The sequence below is a fragment of the Schistocerca piceifrons genome, chromosome X, assembly GCF_021461385.2.
Source record: "Schistocerca piceifrons isolate TAMUIC-IGC-003096 chromosome X, iqSchPice1.1, whole genome shotgun sequence".
Taxonomy (NCBI): Eukaryota; Metazoa; Arthropoda; class Insecta; order Orthoptera; family Acrididae; genus Schistocerca; species Schistocerca piceifrons.
In genome coordinates, this window is record NC_060149.1 from 791,081,705 (window position 1) to 791,086,497 (window position 4,793).

A 4,793-nucleotide genomic window follows, 5' to 3' on the forward strand; every position below is an offset into this window, starting at 1 on the left:
ACACTTTTCAATCCTTGAGCTCTTACAGAAACTTGGACATTCCATGGCGTAAACTAAGCTGCTCCCAAAACACACAGGATGGTTGAAATAAAAGACAGAGGTGGTGTTTCTTATTGACGAAAATGTGGATGAGACTGCAACATATAGAAACTGGTAAATTTTGCAGTATTGTAGAGCATTTCCAAACAGATATCTAAAGGTGATGACGTCTACATTTAAACTCATGTTCCACAGTGATGTGGTAGCAGATGTCTCAGTGTTCCATTTTTTAAGAGTCCAAAAGCATTGATTCCTCATACTGGTGGTGCTTATTGCAATCACATGTGGGGTTACTGTTTTGGTGGCCTAGGTAGTCGTCATCATGATCTCTGAATCTTTGGACACTGCGTCTTTCATTTTTATGGCTTACAATGCATAACCACATGTGGAACATGGGGGTATTCTGTAGGACTTAAACCCATAGAGCATGGATAGTATGCAGAATCAGTTGTCAATTACACTGGTGGAGGAATGGAATGATTTTTGTACACCCAGGCGATCATGTAAGTACCCTTATTCCTCCACATTTCTGTCACATTTACCTCAGTTTTACGTATTTTCCATTAATTTTCGTAATTTTGCCAGGTTTACCATAAGGCAATTTTTCCAATTACTCGAGTTCCCGACCACCACTCTCGACGACCTGTCAATACAACAAAGAGTTTCATTGTGTCAATCTCGTTATGCTATCAGCCAATGACACTGCAGCATGAGTCTCATTTTCTGTATCACTGCTAAACCATACCCTCCATTACTTTGTGAGAGCTATATACATGTGGACATATCGCAAACCCTGTGACACTTCCTACATGACATGAGACAAATACTGTTCTTTAATGTGGGAAATAGTCATTAGCAGAGAGAATGTGCAAAAACTACTTTCCTTAGCCAAAACACTGCATACATTCTGTAAGATTTTATTGCAATTGCCTATGTCTCCCTATGTGATTGAGAGTCACAAAGTATACTTGCATTCGTAGAATAAAGTCTGAGATTGAAAGATCACCTTTGATAACTACCATCCCAACAAAAGAATCATATTCATAGCAGCACTCTGCCCTCTATATCGAAATGAGCTGCCCCTTGATTAAACCTGTCGACTAATGATCCTGAGAAAAAACTCTAGATGCTCTCTCTATGCATCTTGTAACTGTTCCTTGGCCTTTAACCAACATTCCCTGCGCACATTGTCGCCGACTAAATTTGGAACTGACCGGAAGAATGGGCGCACTATACCCACTACATTCGATACCTTGTTAAAGAACGGGATGAACTGAGTTCCATGTAATTAATATATTTCGATATTGTGCTTTCAGAAAGAGCATAACACGGCTTCCAAACTTGCACAACCGACTGATACTAGTCATACAGACCAGTATGCACATTCCACTACTGTAGCTGCTGTTCTGTGAAGACTGTTTGATACCAATCTTACATCACTCATCCAATTACACACGATCTCTCTAGATGCATCCATGCTGAGGAGGTTAGCACCCTTTACTGGTGTGTAGCGAATACGAGCCTGATACATTTGAGACTGTTGCGGTGATATAACAGGTGATTAAGAAGAAGAAACGTATGGTTTATGCATGGTGGAACTCCAGGAGGAAGGAGTTTAAAAAACTGTACAGAAATCACTTGTGCTAGCAATTCTGTAGTATTGGAAAAAGAGAAATTGTCGCAGAACATGAACATACACTCATAAGACTACACGATGCAACACTTAAACATGCTAAAATGTAAAAGCAGTGTGGTTTCCAATATTTTAGTCACATGGAATGCGATTTTATTAATACTCCAATGGAGAAAATATATGTCCAACACCTGACATATATTCACCCTCTAAGATTTCTATCCTACTTACTATGGTGAGAAGCTTTATGATGATAAAACTACTACCTTCTACACCAAGAGGAAAAAATAGATTCTTTGTGAAACATGCACTATATAGCTTTCTGGAGGTGTATAGCACACACTGTTCATGTCCGAATATGGTTCAAAAATTATTCTACGCTCGCATCAGTCATATAAAATGACTATCAGCAATGGAAAATTCATGAAACTACCACATCTTATGAGGAAAAAGACAAACGCATAGCAGTCGTGTTTGACATGTCAGACTACACCAATGCTGCACTAACTATGAGAACAGAACACAATCTCTTCCAAACACAATAACTGTGAAGTAAATGTATACGCAGGGATTACAGTACCTCACAAACCCCTAACTCAATTTATGTTCAAGATGTGGCAGGGGAATGGAGTACTTTGCATACATCTTCATTTGTTTAGAGGAGGATGCTGAAATAGGTTTTCCATCGGTTTGGTAGACATGGTTCATCGCACATGTGTTGGAAGTGCTCCACTGGCTGTGGTATGGAGGGGTTTCCTGTTAATGATCGCAGGTACATAGCTCTCTAAATCACACGTAGAACATACAATTATATATGAGTTGAATGAAAGTTATACCACACAACTGATACGCTATGAGAAAACATCAGAAAAAAATGGTTGAAAGTGTAATACATGACCTGCCACAACATCTCGCTGTCTCTAGAATGCATCATCAGTCTACCATTAAATCATAACTCATTACAGCCCCTCTCAGCTGATTAATCCACCTACTTTCTATCATCTTTTAACACAGATCGATGTCAATTTAGATGCAGAGGGTTTTCTTTTCTAGTAGTACAGTGAACTTGCATTTATCTCTATTATATCAGTAGACATACTGCAGAATGTCGTTAAAAAGCATTCTGGAAATGTTCTGAAAGGTATCTGTTAGCTGACACCACATGATTGTCAGTGGTAACTGCCGTCTGCTACACATCTCCTGTGCAGCAAGCAACGTAAATTTAAGTATTAACTGTGTTTTTCTTACTTGTCACTTCTTTTTCCGTGTGTTTTTGCTTTTAGGAAACTTTAATTTTCGACCACTAGTAATAGTGTTCCATAGATTTTGTGTTTGTTTCGAATACTGTCCAGAGACAGTTAGTGCTTAGTCTCATTGTTTCCAACAAGAAGTGTCTAGTAACCACAGTTTAGTCAGCTATTAGCCGCCTTTACTGAATTAGCAGTCTAGTTCAAAACTGATTACTTACCTCTCTACAGTAAATTGTTGATTCCTTGGGATGGACAGGATGTGTGACTGCTGTGTACGGATGCAGGAGGAGCTGGCCACTGTTCGCGAACAGCTGAACATGCTGATGGCCACAGTCAGCCGTCTTCAGGCTGCTGCCTCGGAGAGTAGGGGCAGTGGGGAGTCTGATGCATCGCATGGTACACCCTAGGTGTTACATGCTTCACCCACAGTCCCTGCTGTCGAGACATCTTCGTGGGTACCGGGCACAGTTGGGCCACCCTCTTCCCAAGGGGAGTGGCAGGTTCAACGATGTTCACGTCGCATGAGGAGGTCCTGCTGGCGGCGATAGGGAGCACTGGGTGCACCCGACTGCAAATTGTTGCTCATGTTGGCACCAATGACTCCTGCCGTCTGGGTTCAGAGGTCATCCTCAGTTCATACAGACGGTTGGCGGAGTTGGTGAAGGCGGCTGCCTGGATCGCAGGGTGGAAACGGAGCTAACTATTTTTAATGTCATTCCCAGAACCGATCACGGGCCTCTGGTTTGGACCCGAGTGGGAGGCTTAAACCAGAGGCTCAGACGATTCTGCAGAGATCTGGGGTGCAAATTTCTCGAGCTCTGCTATCGGGTGGAGAAATGTAGGGTCCCCATGAATAGGTCATGCATGCACTACACCCAGGAAGCGGCTACAAGTTAGCGGAGTACGTGTGGAGTGTGCATGTGGGTTTTTTGGGTTAGAGAATTCCCTCCCTTGGCCCAACAAGACGCCTCCTAGGACGCGACAAGGTAGCAGTAGGCAAAACGCAACAGCGAATGACAATATTAGTGTGGTAATAGTAAACTGCAGGAGCGTCTATAGAAAGGTCCCACAACTGCTCTCATTAATAAACAGTCACAATGCCCACATGGTAAGAGGAACAGAAAGTTGGCTGAAACCAAATGTAAACAGTAATGAAATTCTAAACTCAGATTGGAATGTATACTGCAGAGACAGGCTGGACAGTGAATGGGGAGGCGTGTTTATAGCGATAAAAAGTGCAATAGTATTGAAGGAAATTGACGGAGATCTGGAATGTGAAATAATTTGGGTGATGGTCACGGTTAAAGCAGGCTCAGACATGGTAATTGGATGTCTCTATAGGTCCACTGGCTCAGCAGCTGTTGTGGCAGAATACCTGAAGGAAAATCTGGAAAATATCTCTAGTAGATTTCCCGACCTTGCTATTGTTTTGGGTGGAGATTTTAATTTACCAGATATAGACTGGGAGACTCAAACGTTTATAACGGGTGGCAGGGGCAAAGAATCCAGTGATATTTTTTAAAGTGCATTATCTGAAAACTACCTTGAGCAGTTAAACAGAGAACCGACTTGTGGTGATAACATATTAGACCTTTTGGTGACAAACAGACCTGAACTATTTGAAACAGTTAACGCAGAACAGGGAATCAGCGATCATAAAGCTGTTACAGCATTGGTGATTTCAGCCGTAAATAGAAATATTAAAAAAGGTACTGGACGGCTCAACAAAAAAGTTTTATCTCAAGTACAGATAGTGCTGAGGATTAGTGGACAACGTTCAAAACCATCGTACAATATGCTTTAGATGAGTATGTGCCAAGCAAGATCGTAAGAGACGGAAAAGAGCCACCGTGGTACAACAACCGAGTTAG